The sequence below is a fragment of the Heptranchias perlo genome, unplaced genomic scaffold, assembly GCF_035084215.1.
Source record: "Heptranchias perlo isolate sHepPer1 unplaced genomic scaffold, sHepPer1.hap1 HAP1_SCAFFOLD_326, whole genome shotgun sequence".
NCBI lineage: Eukaryota > Metazoa > Chordata > Chondrichthyes > Hexanchiformes > Hexanchidae > Heptranchias > Heptranchias perlo.
In genome coordinates, this window is record NW_027139338.1 from 140,086 (window position 1) to 157,678 (window position 17,593).

General features: G+C 45.7%; 3 non-coding genes across 3 annotated transcripts; 2 read left to right on the top strand and 1 right to left on the bottom strand.

The window, feature by feature from the left end:
- The first annotated feature begins 7,469 nt into the window (after positions 1–7,469).
- trnaa-ugc (transfer RNA alanine (anticodon UGC)) lies at positions 7,470–7,541 on the top strand. The gene has a single exon. It is a non-coding gene; the product is annotated as a tRNA-Ala (tRNA).
- A 5,322-nt stretch (positions 7,542–12,863) lies between these two features.
- trnap-cgg (transfer RNA proline (anticodon CGG)) lies at positions 12,864–12,945 on the top strand. The gene has a single exon. It is a non-coding gene; the product is annotated as a tRNA-Pro (tRNA).
- A 1,022-nt stretch (positions 12,946–13,967) lies between these two features.
- trnap-agg (transfer RNA proline (anticodon AGG)) lies at positions 13,968–14,041 on the bottom strand. Its single transcript has one exon. It is a non-coding gene; the product is annotated as a tRNA-Pro (tRNA).
- Between the last annotated feature and the right edge of the window lie 3,552 nt (positions 14,042–17,593).

Consider the following 17,593-nt stretch of genomic DNA (forward strand, 5'->3'; position numbering starts at 1 on the left):
CATTATCCCCCCCTCACTACCCGCCGGGAAATGAAGGGGAAATGGGGATCGGTCAGGGAGCGTCTGCAAATGAAGGAGAAATGGTGATCGGTCAGGGAGCGTCTGTAAATGAAGGAGAAATGATGATCGGTCAGGGAGCGTCTGTAAATGAAGGAGAAATGGTGATCGGTCAGGGAGCGTCTGTAAATGAAGGAGAAATGGTGATGGATCAGGGAGCGTCTGTAAATGAAGGAGAAATGGTGATCGGTCAGGGAGTGTCTGTAAATGAAGGAGAAATGGTGATCGGTCAGGGAGCGTCTGTAAATGAAGGAGAAATGGTGATCGGTCAGGGAGCGTCTGTAAATGAAGGAGAAATGGTGATCGGTCAGGGAGCGTCTGTAAATGAAGGAGAAATGGTGATGGATCAGGGAGCGTCTGTAAATGAAGGACAAATGATGATCGGTCAGGGAGCGTCTGTAAATGAAGGATAAATGCTGTTGGTTCAGGGAGCGTCTGTAAATGAAGGAGAAATGTTGATCGGTAGGGGAGCGTCTGTCAATGAAGGAGAAATGATGATCGGTCAGGGAGCATCTGTAAATGAAGGAGAAATGCTGATGGATCAGGGAGCGTCTGTAAATGAAGGAGAACTGGTGATCGGTCAGGGAGCGTCTGTAAATGAAGGAGAAATGGTGACCGGTCAGAGAGCGTCTGTAAATGGTGTAGAAGTGTTCATCGGTCAGGGAGCGTCTATAAACGACAAAGAAATGGTGATCGGTCAGGGAGCGTCTGTAAATGAAGGAGAAATGGTGATCGGTCAGAGAGCAACTGTAAATGGAGGCGAAGTATTGATCGGTCAGCGAACGTCTGTAAATGAAGGACAAACGGTGATTGGTCGGGGAAGGTTTGTAATGAAGGAGAATTGATGATCGGTCAGCGAGCATCTGCAAATGAATGAGGAATGGTAATTGGTCAGGAAGCGTCTGTAAATGAATGAGGAATAGTGATCGGTCAGGGAACGTTTGTAAATGAAGGAGAAATGGTGATCGGTCAGGGAACGTCTGTAAATGAAGGTCAGGGAACGTCTGTAAATGAAGGCGAAATAGTGATCGGTCAGGGAGCGTCTGTAAATGAAGGAGAAATAGTGATCAGTCAGGGAGCGTCTGTAAATGAAGGGGAAATGGTGATCGGTCAGGGAAGGTTTTTAAATGAAGGAGAATTGATGATCGACCAGCGAGTGTCCACAAATGAATGAGGAATGGTAATCGGTCAGAGAGCGTCTGTAAATGAATGACGAATGGTGACGGTCAGGGAGCATCTGTCAATGAAGAGAAAATGTTGATCAGTCAGGGAACGTCTGTAAATGAAGAGGAAATGGTGATCGGTCAAAAAGCGTCTGCAAATGATGAAGAAATGGTGATCAGTCAGACAGAGTCAGTAAATGAAGGACAAATAGTGATCTCTATACCTTTCGTCATCCAGGGAGTTTTAGCTTTGGATGCTTTTCCTTTCCTCCTCGTGGGAACCTGTCCACTCTGTACCCAAACCAACTCCTCCTTGAAGGCCTCCCACTGTTCAATTACTGTTCTGCCTGACAATTTTTGATTCCAATCCACCAGGACAAGATCCCTTTTTAACTCACTGGAATTAGCCCTCCTCCAGTTAAGAATTTTCACATTTGACTGTCCCCTGTCCTTTTCCATAACTGTTCTAAACCTAATGAAATTATGATCAGTGCTGCCCCACTGAAACATGCTCCACCTGCCCCACTTCATTCTCCACACTGAGCCCACTGCTGTTCTCACTCTCTCACACACACTCACTTTCTCTCACACACTCACTCTCTCTCACACACTCACTCACTCTCTCTCACACACTCACTCCCTCTCACACACTCACTCTCTCTCACACACTCACTCTTTCACTCATGGTTTCGGGCCACTGAACGATGATGTGATGGGTTTGGATTTCAGCACAGGGAGGAGGGAGATTGTGTGGGACGGGGATTTATATATTTGGAGGAACAAGAGAGGAAAGAATGTTCCATAGAAACTAGAATTGTCTGTTCTGAATTTCTATCCTGTACTTACAGTAATGATTTTTCTGAACTCCTTTTGCAGGGTATTAGAAGGAGAGAATTTGGAGAGGAAAACTCAAATCAAAAATCACGTCCAATCTGACAGAGTCACTCGATTCATCAGAACCTGAATATCATCGGCCTTTGAATGTGGAAGGAGAAATGTTTGTCTGTTCTGTCTGTGGGAGAAGATTTCAAACATCAGTGTGAGTGGAAAAGCACCGAGACACACACACCCGAGTGAGAGTGTTCCAGTGCACTGACTGTGGAAAGAGCTTTAACCAGTTACACAGCCAGAAAAAACATCACACCGTTCACAGCGGGGAGAAATCGTACACGTGTTCTGTGTGTGGACGAGGCTTCAACTGATCGTCCAACCTGGAGAGACACAAGGACACCCGGACCACGGAGAAACCGTGGAAATGTGGGGACTGTGGGAAGGGATTCAATGCCCTTCAGAGCTGGAAACTCATCGACGCAGTCACACTGGGGAGAGGCCGTTCACCTGCTCCGTGTGTGGGAAGGGATTCACTCGGTCATCACACATGCTGAAACACCAGCGAGTTCACTCTGAGGAGAGGCCGTTCTCCTGCTCCATGTGTGGGAAGGGATTTACTCAGTCTTCCAACCTGCTGACACACCAGCTTGTTCACTCCGATGAGAGACCTTTTAAATGCTCTGACTGTGAGAAGAGCTTTAAAAGCAGAAAGGAACTGTTGAGACATCAACGCAGTGACACTGGGGAGAGGCCGTTCACCTGCTCTGTGTGTAAGAAGAGATTCACTCAGTCCTCCACCCTGCTGAGACACCAGCAACTTCACTCCGATGAGAGAAGTTTTAAATGTTCTGACTGTGAGAAGAGGTTTAAAAGCAAAATTAATCTGCTGACACACCAACGCACTCACACTGGGGAGAGGCCGTTCACCTGCTCTGTGTGCAAGAAGAGATTTACTCGGTCATCCCACCTGCTGAGACACCAGCGAGTTCACACTGATAAGAGACCTATTAAAGTTCCGACTGTGGGAAGAGGTTTAAAAGCAAAAGGAATCTGCTGACACACCAACGCACTCACACTGGGGAGAGGCCGCTCACCTGCACCGTGTGAGGGAAGGAATTCACTATTTCATCCAAACTGCTGATGCACCAATTTGTTCACACTGGGGAGAGACCTTTTTAATGTTCTGACTGTGAGAAGACCTGTAAAAGCAGATACCAACTATGGAGACATCGACGCATTCACACTGGGGAGAGACCGTTCACCTGCTCCATGTGTAGGAAGAGATTTACTCGGTCATCACACCTTCTATCACACCAGCGAGTTCACTCTGATAAGAGACCTTTAAAATGTTCTGACTGTGGGAAGAGATATAAAAACAACAGGAATCTACTGAGACACCAACGTACTCACCCTGGGGAGAGACTTTTTAAATGTTCTCACTGTGAGAAGGGCTTTAAAAGCACAAATGAACTGCTGACACATCAACTCATGCCCATTGGGGAGAGACTGTTCACCTGCTCCGTGTGTGGGAAGGGATTCACTCAGTCATCACACGTGCTGAGACTCCAGCGAGTTCACATATGACTGCAGGGGTTGGATTGTGCTGTTAATCCCATCCAGGACTGAACCATGTTCATTCTGACAGTTGAGGTTTGTTTCTGCTGATGTTAATAACCCCTATAACTGGGCTGGAGTTTAATATTCTGGATATCTGTTAAATAAATCAGCTTCATTTTTAACACTTTATTGTAGATTTTGGTCTTTCCCACCTGAGTGTTTCGCATCACCTGACTGGAGCTCAGAAAGGACAATCTGGGGGGAGGATCGTCCGGTGGGAACAGAACTTCAGCCTGGACACAGTCCGTCAGGGTCACACTGAGAGGGGCAAACGGCACTTTGGTCTTTATCGTCTCTCTTCACTGACAGCAAAATCTCCGTGTGGGTTAATCTTGAGGCGTGTAAGAAATGTGCCCCAGCCGCTCTCTTCCATGGTTCAGAGCTTCTCGGAACGGAACAGAAGCCTCCTGTACAACGGTGTTTAGAGACAGGAAGAACAATGTGTAATGATTAACCCATTAACAGATAGAATTTAGTATAATTATAATCAATAGTAGAAGTAGAACAAAATGTACTGTGAATCTATGTATCTATAAATGTAAACTGTACTGTGTATTAATATAGAATGAACCATGTAACGTGTATTCAATAAGAAAGCGCTGGTGGGCCGAGAAGGATGCATGATGGTTATTATAGTCAAGTTTGCAGTTAAAACTAAAAGGATGCTGACAACAGTAAAGTGGGAATGAACAGACCTAAGGGAGGAATGTGCTGTAATAGCATAATGTCTAAAAGACATGTAGATAAAGGGACTGAAGGTTCATTAAATCAAGGAGTCACTCAGGCTCAGGCCTCTCTATCTCGAGCCTCCACAAGCTCGTGAGCAGAAGTCTGTTTATACAAACGGTTCTGTGAAGACTCGCAATGTAAACTCTAAATAAGGTTCTGTTAAGTCTGTAACAACAAGGCACGGATGGGACCAGGAGTTATGCTTGGAATGTAACTTCTGAAGGTTGAGAGACATGAATAATGGTCAGGCTGAGAGATGTGGATGTGAGAGTGAACTGCTCATAAACTGAAAAAGGGAATAAGAAGAGACCTCAAAAGCTGAGGAAGGCGCACAAGATTCTGGCAAGGAAGAAGAGAACTTTTCAGTCAACAGATCACAGCAAGAGAGAGAGAGAGAGAGAGACCGCACTGTCGTCACTTGGAGGGATAGAGAGAGAGAGAGAGAGAGACCGCACCGTAGTCACTTGGAGGGAGAGAGAGAGAGAGAGAGACCGCACCGTTGTCACTTGGAGGGACAGAGAGAGAGAGAGAGAGACCGCACCGTAGTCACTTGGAGGGACAGAGAGAGAGAGAGAGAGACCGCACCGTAGTCACTTGGAGGGACAGAGAGAGAGAGAGACCGCACCGTAGTCACTTGGAGGGACAGAGAGAGAGAGAGAGAGACCGCACCGTAGTCACTTGGAGGGACAGAGAGAGAGAGAGAGAGAGACCGCACCGTAGTCACTTGGAGGGACAGAGAGAGAGAGAGAGACCGCACCGTAGTCACTTGGAGGGATAGAGAGAGAGAGAGAGACCGCACTGTAGTCACTTGGAGGGATAGAGAGAGAGAGAGAGAGAGAGACCGCACCGTAGTCACTTGGAGGGATAGAGAGAGAGAGAGACCGCACTGTAGTCACTTGGAGGGATAGAGAGAGAGAGAGAGAGACCGCACCATAGTCACTTGGAGGGAGAGAGAGAGAGAGAGAGAGAGACCGCACCGTAGTCACTTGGAGGGACAGAGAGAGAGAGAGAGACCGCACCGTAGACACTTGGAGGGATAGAGAGAGAGAGAGAGAGAGAGACTGCACCATAGTCACTTGGAGGGACAGAGAGAGAGACCGCACCGTAGTCACTTGGAGGGACAGAGAGAGAGAGAGAGAGACCGCACCGTAGACACTTGGAGGGATAGAGAGAGAGAGAGAGAGAGACCGCACCGTAGTCACTTGGAGGGACAGAGAGAGAGAGAGAGAGACCGCACCGTAGTCACTTGGAGGGATAGAGAGAGAGAGAGAGAGACTGCACCATAGTCACTTGGAGGGACAGAGAGAGAGAGACCGCACCGTAGTCACTTGGAGGGATAGAGAGAGAGAGAGAGAGACCGCACCGTAGTCACTTGGAGGGATAGAGAGAGAGAGAGAGAGACCGCACCGTAGTCACTTGGAGGGACACTCCCGAGGTTTCAAGGAACACTCACTTTTTCTCTTTGTTCAGTATCACCTTTTTGCACTAATTGTGATGTGATTAATAAATCGGTTTTGCCTTTAACCGTAATACCAGTACCAGTGGTGATCTTGTTGTTGTCAGGAACCAGTCCTTAGATTGGATTAGATTATAATCCTGAAAATAGTGGTTTAAATCCTACAATTGGCGACCACGAAGGGACTATTTCTGACAACAGCTAAAACCTGGTGGGGGATAGTTACATAATATAAATTGATTATTTCTCCATTAAAATGCAGTGAGTGGGGGATAGTTACATAATATAAATTGATTATTTCTCCATAAAATGCAGTGAGTGGAGGATAGTTACATAATATAAATTGATTATTTCTCCATTAAAATGCAGTGAGTGGGGGATAGTTACATAATATAAATTGATTATTTCTCCATTAAAATGCAGTGAGTGGGGGATAGTTACATAATATAAATTGATTATTTCTCCATAAAATGCAGTGAGTGGAGGATAGTTACATAATATAAATTGATTATTTCTCCATTAAAATGCAGTGAGTGGGGGATAGTTACATAATATAAATTGATTATTTCTCCAGTAAAATGCAGTGAGTGGAGGATAGTTACATAATATAAATTGATTATTTCTCCAGTAAAATGTAGTGAGTGGGGGATAGTTGCATAATATAAATTGATTATTTCTCCAGTAAAATGTAGTGAGTGGGGGATAGTTACATAATATAAATTGATTATTTCTCCAGTAAAATGCAGTGAGTGGAGGATAGTTACATAATATAAATTGATTATTTCTCCATTAAAATGCAGTGAGTGGGGGATAGTTACATAATATAAATTGATTATTTCTCCAGTAAAATGCAGTGAGTGGAGGATAGTTACATAATATAAATTGATTATTTCTCTAGTAAAATGCAGTGAGTGGGGGATAGTTACATAATATAAATTGATTATTTCCCCATTAAAATGCAGTGAGCGGAGTGCACACCCACCACGGGTGGCCTCATAAAATGAGGACAATCAGTTCTTCTTTCCTTGGTGAGAGGTTTCTTTAATCTGGGGATTTAGTTCAGTGATGGAGCGCATGTTTTCCATGTGTTGAGGTCCTGGGTTCAACTCTCAGCATCTTCCAAAATAATTTTTCACCTGAATTACCCACGGAAAGTTGAATGACGCTTTCTAAGCTCAGCGAGTTCCAACTTCTGAGGCTCCACAAGCATTAAATTGTCCCGGAGCGGGACTTCATCTCACGGTCCCCTCAACAGCTCAACTCAAAGCAGCCGCCGACTGAGGGGAATGTGTGACGGTGCAATATCGAGCGAGCAGTCCCAGCTCTTGTTCCTGTTTGACGCTCTGTCATTCTTCCATCTCACTTTATGATTCAGAGGTTGGATTTCAGCCTTGTCACTGACCATTAGCGATTGGGTTTTTTTATTTCCGCAGATTTTTATTTGGAAAGTTCAAAGTAAAGAGGAGCAGAAACCCCGTGAACTGAAGCAGAGGTTGAACATTGTGAACACGCGGCACCGCTGGGCATCTCGATGTCCTGGAGAGACGGAGCAGAAAGCTCACGGCTTCACTTCTAAAGTGTCTGCTTGTTTATTTCTCAGGTACCTTTTGACCCGTGGGGATGTCGCTCAGTGGAAGAGCGCATGCTTTGCATGTATGAGGTCCCGGGTTCAATCCCCGGCATCTCCAAACAAGTTAAATTTAAAATTTTGGATTCGACTGTGAGAATATCATCTGAGACTCGCCTCACATTGACACACAAGGAGAGACAAGAGTTTCTTCACCTCGCGAAAAACCGAACGCTCCGCACAGAATATAATTCAATGGGAGAGCGCCCACGGTGTTTCAATGGCTCCCATCTCATGGTTGAACAGCTTGCCCAGTGATGGATTATTTCCAGTTTCACAGATTGGGGGGAAGCAGCGGACCGGCGTTCCGACCACAAAGAGGGAAGAATAGTCTGGATGTTGGGAGCTTCTTCTTTTCCCAGAGAGGAGTGAGCATCTGGAATGTATTCCCGGCTGGTGCGGTGGGTGCTGACTCTGTCTGGTGCGCTGGGTGCTGACTCTCTCTGGTGCGGTGGGTGCTGACTCTCTCTGGTGCGGTGGGTGCTGACTCTGTCTGGTGCGGTGGGTGCTGACCCTCTCTGGTGCGGTGGGTGCTGACCCTCTCTGGTGCGGTGGGTGCTGACTCTGACTCTCTCTGGTGCGGTGGGTGCTGACTCTGACTCTCTCTGGTGCGGTGGGTGCTGACTCTGACTCTCTCTGGTGCGGTGGGTGCTGACTCTGACTCTCTCTGGTGCGGCGGGTGCTGACCCTCTCCGGTGCGGTGGGTGCTGACCCTCTCTGGTGCGGTGGGTGCTGACTCTCTCTGGTGCGGTGGGTGCTGACTCTCTCTGGTGCGGTGGGTGCTGACTCTGACTCTCTCTGGTGCGGTGGGTGCTGACTCTCTCTGGTGCGGTGGGCGCTGACTCTGACTCTCTCTGGTGCGGTGGGCGCTGACTCTGACTCTCTTTGGTGTGGTAAGTGCTGACTCTCTCCCTGCCTTCTCGAGGGATCTGGACCGGTTCTTGACTGGGGCAGAGATCGCATCATATGGAAGGTGAGTGGTTTTACAGTTAACCTACGCATGGTCAGTGTGATCCACTGGACTCGATTCGATAGCCTGAGGGAGTCGGGGAGGAATTTCCCAGAATTTCCCCTCCTTATTGGCCCTGGATTTTTTTCTGGTTTGTAACCGCTCCCAGGAGATTCCATGTTCCCGGTGGGTGGGGCTGGTGGTGTGTGTAGGAAGTGTCCAGTCACGATGCTCCAGGCATGTGGGGCAGGATTGATGAACGAGCTGGTCTTTTCCTGCCCGTCATGTCCGTCTGTAACCCCAGATCGTCAAGGTGTTTTTAGTGAAGTGATCTTTAAACACAAAACCCTCACCTGGGACAAGTCCTGTGTCCGTCTATAGTGAAATGAGACTCAATGCTGTCTGGGCCTCACCTTGTCCTCCTCCTTTTACATTATTGTATTGTCCGTTTGGTTAAGATGAAAATAAAAATTATCCGCTCTGGGCTCCTCCAGTCTCTCTCTTCCTAAACTGACTGACTGTCAGATAATAGTAACTGGTGTCCTCTCCATCCCGTTCTCAGCACCCAGACACGACTAGTTACTGAATAAATTCAACACTCACAGACAGTCCAGTGTCAGACAGTTACAGACGGTTTCTCTCCACCTTTCCTAACAGGACTGGCGAATGATGAATGCCCCGTCAGACCGGCTGATATACAGTAAAAGGGACAGTGACCGTCTCACCAATAGCACCGGAGGTCTGTTCACAGACACAGAATCAGTCTTTCCCTTTCTATCAGTGTGTCTATATTACGCTCAGTAACAGTATCCCGCCTCCTTGTACAGCACGAGGGAGAGAGAAAGACAGACAGACAGAGAGAGACACAGACAAACAGACACAGTATCAGTCTCACACTTCCCATCAGTATGTCCGTTTCACACTCAGTAACAATATTCCACCTTCATGTACAGCGGTAGAGAGAGATAAAAACACACAGGCACAGTATCAGAATTACACTTCCTATCAGTGTCTCTGTATCACTCTCAGTAACAGTATCCCACCTTCACAAGCTGCACAAAAGAGAGAGAGAGAGAGAAACTGACCTGTAATGTCCCGTTTTCACCCAGTAACAAATTGGAAAATATTCCATTCCAATTTCTATTCCAAGGTGGAGAGACAGAAGATGCAGTCTCATCTCTCACTGATATTATTTCAGAGACAGACACATTATTAATCCCACTCTCAGGGACAGTGTCACACATTTAACCCTCTCTTGCATGTTGTCCCCTCTGCAATCTTGCAGCTCAGGGCCGTTCTGTATTACTCTCAGTGACCGAGAGTTTCACTCCGATTGAAATAAACTGGGACTGTTGCTGCCTGATATTAATCCTACACGGTCCCAGCAAATACACCGACTCCCACTTTCCTCCCCCGTTTCTCCAGGATTGGTTTGAGGAATCCTCCCTCCAGTTTCGGAGTCAAACGTTACTTTATCAGTAAGGGAGCCAAGAATGAACAGAACCCATTGGCTCATTCCACAGCCGCCCACTTTATCTCTGAAAGACTCTTTCCCATCAAAAGAGCCCGAGAGAAACAGCAGGGATGGAAACCTCGAGTTTAATAGTTGGAGATTGTAAAGTCAGTCTGGATTCCAGCGTTGGGCACTGGTGGAATCCCATCTGTTTCCCATTCTGGTGCCTGTTCCTGCACTGCCTGTGGAGCCCATTCCCTCTGACCTTTCCCCCAGACCCACTTCCTTTGCTCAGACAGGCGGGAATGGAGAGATCACGGCCCCCGGGGGAAGGGAGCAAAGAGCAGCCTCGTTACAGCAGCTCATCGCTCCGGGACCGTGTCCGCAGATGGGCTCAGAGATCGGCATTGAGTCCGGGGGAAGGGCAGGGGGAGTCCGGGGGCTGTTTGTAAGAGGCGGAGTGGATCAGGAACTGGTCCCGGAACATGGAGTGAGAGGGGGGAAGGGAGAGGGCATTCTCGGGCTGGGTGTGGACAGGGTGTGTCCAGGGGAAGGGAGAGAGAATGGGAAGAACCTGCTATTAAAACCATTGCTGCTTTCTCTCCCCAAACCAGGAGTGAATGCTCCTGGTTTAGTTCCAGTCTCACCCTGTTTATTGTTATTGGACAGTGAAGAGTGGAAACAGAGCCGGACAGTAAGGATGTGGGGAGTTATACAAAGAGCATCTATTGCAGGCACCAGGTGAGAAGTGTGAAGGACACAATTTAAACAGCGGCTGTTTGGTTTCGGTTGAACGGTTTGTCCCATGGGAGAGGGGATTAGAAACCTGACCTGGACAAAGGTCCCTGCCCCATCGGGTAGTCCCATTCATGGATCAGTGCAGGGGTTGGGTTGTGTCTGGATGTCACTAAATTGTTGTAAAATAGCCCAACACACCTGGTGTGCAGAAGCTGAGTGCTGCAGTGGAGTCAGACACTGACACTGTTTGTATCACTGTTTTTCATTTGTGGATATTCAAAATGATCATTAGCAGAGATATTAAACTGATCTCTATTCTATTTTCAACCTCGCTGTTTCTTGAGTTAGAAGAGATCATTTTTCTTTCCACAGGCGAATCCTTGAATGATCCAGAATGAATGTGATGTTTCCTCCACCCAAGGCACAAGGAGGAGTGCAGCCAGCTCCTTCTCACACACAGGAGGTACATTATCACCCACAGAGCACAGAGACACAGACAGGTCATCAGTTCCACAGTCTCAGACAGTAGAAGTAGTCAGTCCCACACTGATCCCAAGTTCCAGAGACACACTTTCAATCCAACATTCAAACAGAGCGGGTGAGGCAGACACTGTTCCTAACTCAGTCCCGCTGACAGGTAGATACAAAAATCCCAGTCCAAAATCACACTCTCAGATTGAAAGGCACTGTGTCAATCTCACAATAGGGCAACATAGCGACGAATTAAATACCAGAGAGAAATCACACATGGTATCCGATTGAAAGGGACAGAATGAATCCCAATAATGTACCCGAGATTCCAATTGAATACTATCCCAGAACTCTCTCACACATGACTTTAATACATGAAATATCCATTCGAAAAGTGAACCATTTGCTACAAATTGCAAACAAATCCAAACCTCACGTACAGTATCGATTGAGAAATACTGAAAGATAGTAAACCTGAGAAACAAATTAGATACCTGTTCAGAATGCACTCGTAGAATGAAATTTAAAGATACAGTATCAATTCTATTAGTGCAGACTGAGATACACATTATATACCAGTCCAAAAATCTCATACAATATTAGACTGAAAGATACAGTATCAATTCCATTTCTACAGACTGATCTACACATTACAAACCAATTCAAAAATGTCACCTTATCAGTTTGAAAGATTCATTATCATCCACAATCGTACTCACAGAGATGCAGATTTAATAGTGGTCCAAAAAGCACACAAATTATCTGATTAAAACCTCCAACATTAAATCCTAAAGTTCGTCCATATTTACAAATTAAATAAGGAGTAAAACTCTTCAAACATTAAGATATTAAAGCTGAAGTATTGAACGCAATAATGTAATCTGAGAGAATAATTATGTACAGATACAGAATGAAACTCACATTCAGATGCAGTACCAGAGACACACAGACACAGAATGAATCCAACACTCACAGATACAGAAGGAATCCCAAACTCACATACAGTACTAGAGACTGACAGACACAGAGTTAATCCCACACTCTCATCAAGTACCAGGGACTGATAGGTACAGTATGAATCCCACACTAACATGCAGTATGAGTAACTGCATATTTAGGATGAATTCAACTCCCACATACAGTACTGGGGACTGTATATAAAGAATGAGTCCCACACTCACATGGAGAAACAGAGACTGACAGATACCAAAAGAATCCCACACTAACACACAGTATGAGAGACTGCCGATAAAGAATGAATCACAAACTCTCACACACACTGCTGACAAGACAGAGAATGAATCCCAAACTCACACACAGTATCAGTGAGTGACAGATACAGAATGAATCCCACACTAACATACAGTACCAGAGACTGACAGACACAGAATGAATCCCACACTCACACACAGTACCAGAGACTGAGAGATACAGAATGAATCCCACTGAACTATCAGGGAATCAGCACAGACCAGGGATCAGGGCCTTTACCCAGTAAACTATCAGAGAGTCAGCACAGACCAGGGATCAGGGCCCTGACCCAGTAAACTATCAGGGAATCAGCACAGACCAGGGATCAGGGCCCTGACCCAGTAAACTATCAGGGAATCAGCACAGACCGGGGATCAGGGCCCTGACCCAGTAAACTATCAGGGAATCAGCACAGACCGGGGATCAGGGCCTTTCACCTGTCAGAGAGAACATTGTATCACAGATCGCTTGTGATAAACCGACACATTCTGATTTACAGCCGTGCATAACAGATGTTTGTAGCTGCGATGGCCGAGTGGTTAAGGCGTTGGACTCGGAATCCCCTGGGGATTTCCTGCGTACGTTCGAATCCTGCTCGCAGTGATACTTCTTAAAGTTATGTTTACTGCTCAAATAACGATGAACTGGAGTTGACGAACCGCATTCCCTCTCTGAGAGAGACTCTCCAGCGCGGCTCATGCTTTTAATTCGGAGCCCAATGGTCTCTTGCAAAATTGCAAGACACGTGAAGGAATCTCTCCCAAGCTCCATCTTAAATTCTGCCCGTTCGCAGAACTTGACATTGATCCTATTTCTTCCTATACTTTGATCCCACCTTGTCTCTGTCTCTTGACTCTCAGTGTTTTTCCCTCATGGACTTCTCAGGCTTCGTTGAACGGCCACGGATGATCGAACCTGGAACACCGGCAGTGAAGGGTAAAGATGGAAAGACTGAGACGGGGGGAGTGGCGAGAGGGTGGATTTGGAATTCCTGAGCGACCGCACTGCGCATTTTCCAGATCTGCTTGGAGCACCAATCCCTTCAATTCATCACTTACAGGGACAATTCGATTCGCGGTTTCTTTTCCCTCAGCTTGGCGAGATCTTAAAAATTGAAAGCGACCAATATCAGAGCTAACCTCGTCACTGACATGCTCACAGATACAGAGCGGCCAAACTCTGCTTCAGTGAGATGAAAACCCAGAGCGGTTTCAAGGTCGAATGCAATTGTAAGCAAAGCTCGTTCAATGAAAGTGCAGGTCATTGAGGTGCCTTTAAAGTCCTGATTGTTTGAACTGAATTTCTTCCGAGACCGCGTGAGATTCAGGTGGAGTGATTTGGGGACTCCTTTTCCCTCGTTGCAAAAGTTTGAACCGCAGTTCAAGGATCAAAAGTCCAGGTCTAAATTAGGGCTTCTCCAGGGTATGACCCTCGAATCGAGAATTATACCCCGACCTCAACGAGCCCAGAAACAAGAACATATCACGGACACATTCTATGAGAGGGCTGTCTGCATAATGAAAAGGCATTTTTGAAGAGACCTCCTGATCAGTTCCGTGTTGGATCCTGAACAAAACACAGCACTGTGTGCTTCTCAAATTCACTAAACACCATGAATTACACAAAGGCACCGCTGGGAGTTGAACCCAGGATCTCCTGTTTCCTCGTCAGGTGCTTTAACCAACTAAGCCACGGTGCCAATTCATGGGATCATTTCCCACCTCCTCTCATTAATATCTATCAGCTACACGTCACATTCTGTTGTGGGTTCAGACTGTTTGATCTTTGTCTATTTCGCTTGCCCGTTTCCCTGTGAATCCCGATACTGACTGCGTTTCAAGCTGTGTTTATCTTTCTGTGTCCATCAGTGCTTTGATACACGAATGAATATTTGTGCTTGTGTTTGTTACTTTAAATAAATTAGGGATGGACAATTCTCGCTCTGACACTGAAGAACTAATTAAGCAAATTTCACAGTGAAGTGTTGTTTATTGTGGTGCTGAAACGAAAAAAACGTAAAAGGTGCAAAGAGGGAAAACGAGAAAAACTTGTGAGTGAAATTAAGGACAACTTTCAAGGTCTTTATACGTATATTAAGAGAAAGAAGGGTGACTAAGAGTAATGTGGGCCCTTAAAGACAGATGGAAGTGATATTATAATTAAAATTCAGGAAATGGCAGACTTGCTGATACTCACAGAAAAGCATGAGGATAATATACCAGAGACACGAGGAAACTGAAAATAAATCAAGGGGATTCAGTGTAAGTAAAATAATGGTATTGGAGAAAACAATTAGACTAAAGATAGACAAATCTCCAGGACCTGATGGTGACCATCCCAGGGGACTAAGGGGAATAGGTGAGGAAATTGTACATGCTTTAGTCATGATCGTTCAAAACTCTCTTGATTCAGGAATAATTCCATGGATTGAAAAATTGCCAATGTCATTCCGTTTTATACGAAGGGTAGGAGAGATAAAGCAGGAAATTATAGACCTATCAGTCTGACATCTGTTGTGGGGAAGTTACCAGAATCTGTTATTGGGGAAAGAATGACTGAGCACTTGGATAAACATGAATTGATCAGAGAGAGCCAGCATGGATTTGTAAAGTGTAAGTCAAGTCTAACGAAACTAGTTGACCTTTTTGAAGATGTAACTAACGTGGTAAATAATGGAGTGTCTATGGGGGTTATGTGCATATTGACTTCCAGAGGCATTCGTTAAGGTTTAACATCAGAGTGTTAACATAAATGAGAACATGTGGAATTCAAAGCAACCCAATGACATGGGGAGGGAGTTGGTTTGGAGGTAGGAGACAGAGAGTAGGGTTAATGGGTATGTACTCAAATTGACAGGATTTGATTAGTGGTGTCCCCCAGGGATCTGTATAAATGAGGTAGATAAAGGAATAGAGAGCGGTATATCCAGGTTTTTCGACGACACCAAGTTAGGTGACACAGTGAGTAGTGTAGATGGAAGCATAAAGTTACAAAGGGAAATTGAGAGATTCAGTGAGTTGGTAAAACTGTGTCAGATGGAACTTACATAGAATTACATCGAATGTACATCACAGAAACAGGCAATTCGGCCCAACGAGACTATACCGGTGTTTATGCTGCAGACGAGCCTCCTCCAACCCCTCTTCATCTAACCCTATGAGCAAACCCGAATATTCCTTTCTCCTCCATGTGTTTATCCAGCTTCACCGTAAATGCATCCATGATATTCGCCTTAACTACTCCTTGTGGGAGCGAGCTGCACATTCTAACGACTCTCTGGATAAATATGTTTCTCTTGAATGCCAGATTGGATTTATTGATGACTATTATATTCATGGCCCTAAGTTCTGACGTCCCCACTCCCAAAAGTACAAACACCTTATCTACATCTGACCGATCAAACCCTTGCATAATCTTAAAGTCCCATATCAGGACTTCTATTTTCGATACAAAAGAGCCCCAGACTGTTCAAAGTTTCAATCTGGGGAAGTGTGAGACCATCCACTTTGGCCCTAAGCAAGATAAATCAGAGTATTTTCGAAATGGTGAGAAGCCAGGAACTGTGGGTGAGCAGAGATACTTCGGGAAATCAGGAAGAGTTTGCAGACAGGTGCAAAAGATAATTAAAATGGCTAATGGAATATCGGCCTTTATCTCAAGGGAACTGGAATTCAAAAGGGTGGAAGTTATGTTAGAATTCTATAAACTCTGCTAAGGCCACATTTAGAGTACGGCATTCAGTCCTGGGCACCAGACCTCAGGAAGGATATATTGGCCTTGCAGGAGGTGCAGCGCAGAAAGACCAGAATGATACCGGGGCTAAAATGGTTAAATTATGAGGACAGGTTGCGTGGACAAGGTTTGTATTTCCTCGTGTTTAGAGGATTAAGTGGTGATGTAATTCAGGTGTTGAAGGTGATTCAATGATCCAATGGTGGGTGTGTGAGTTGGTGCTGAATCGGTCCCCTTCAGTGAAGAGAGGGTCAGCGGGCGCCTGACAGACACGGCTCGGAACGGGACTCGCTTCTCTCCGGCGGCAGCGGTTGGTTTAGAGAGATCTCTCTGTCTGCTGCTGTTACTCCGCCTCCCGCACTCTGGGAGAACCGCGGAGGTCGGTCCTCATTTTTCTCTTATGGATTCGGCTCCATCCGTTCACTGTTGACGGGAGTGCGTCTGATACCAAGTCAGTCAGAAGCGGGTGCAAATCACAACATAGGCACAGGCCCAAGGACTGGGGACTGGTTTGATATTGGGTCCTTTTTAAGGGACCGGCTGTAGAATGTTTGTATAATAATAATGATCAGAATTAACTTTGAAACAATGAAGTTTTTTTCAGTTATTTCCCATTTCCACCCTCACCAGTTTTATACAGTAACAGGTAACAATGTTTGAGGGATGTGATGTCCAGTGTTGGTGGAATCAGTGTAATTTAACTTGATACATTGAAGAATCTCTTGTCTATCCCAGGCTCTTACCTTAGGTTTAGACCCTCACCTAGTTTAAAATTGGTCACTCACTGATATAAATAAACCAGTAACAACCCCGAAACCTCAGCGGGGACATTTGTTCCGATACTTCGTGACGGTCCCAATTTCCACTGAAATTCTCAATCAGCAAATCCCAGAGGCTGTTTCGGGTTTGACAAACTGTGAAACAGATTGTTTTAAAAGCCGGAAAGAGGGAAAAACTGGTGGTTGATATGAAGTGTTCTACATTATCTCTTTCTGTTTCAGATTTACAATTTCTCTTTGTGTGTTACTGACAGGAGAGGCTATAACGGAGCCCAGTGACTGGGTAACGAGCTGCACTGAGTCATTGGCCTGTGTTACAGACCGGCTCGTTGGACCTGCTCATTTCGTGAACTCGCTGGTGTCTCAGCAAGTGTGATGACTGAGTGAATCCCTTCCCACACACGGAGCAGGTGAACAGTCTCTCAACCAATGGGCATGCGATGATGTGACAGCAGTTCATTTCTGCTTTTAAAGCTCTTCTCACAGTCACTGCATTAAAAGGTCACTCAATAGTGTGAACAAGTTAATGTTTCAGAAGGTGGGATGATCGAGTGAATCTCTTCCCACACACAGAGCAGGTGAAAAGTCTCTCCCCAGTGTGAGTGCGTCGATGTCTCAGCAGTTCGTTTCTGATTTTAAATCTCTTCTCACAGTCAGAACATTTAAAGGTCTCTCAGTGTGAACTTGCTGGTGTTTCAGCAGGGAGGATGACCAAGCGAATCCCTTCCCACACACTGAGC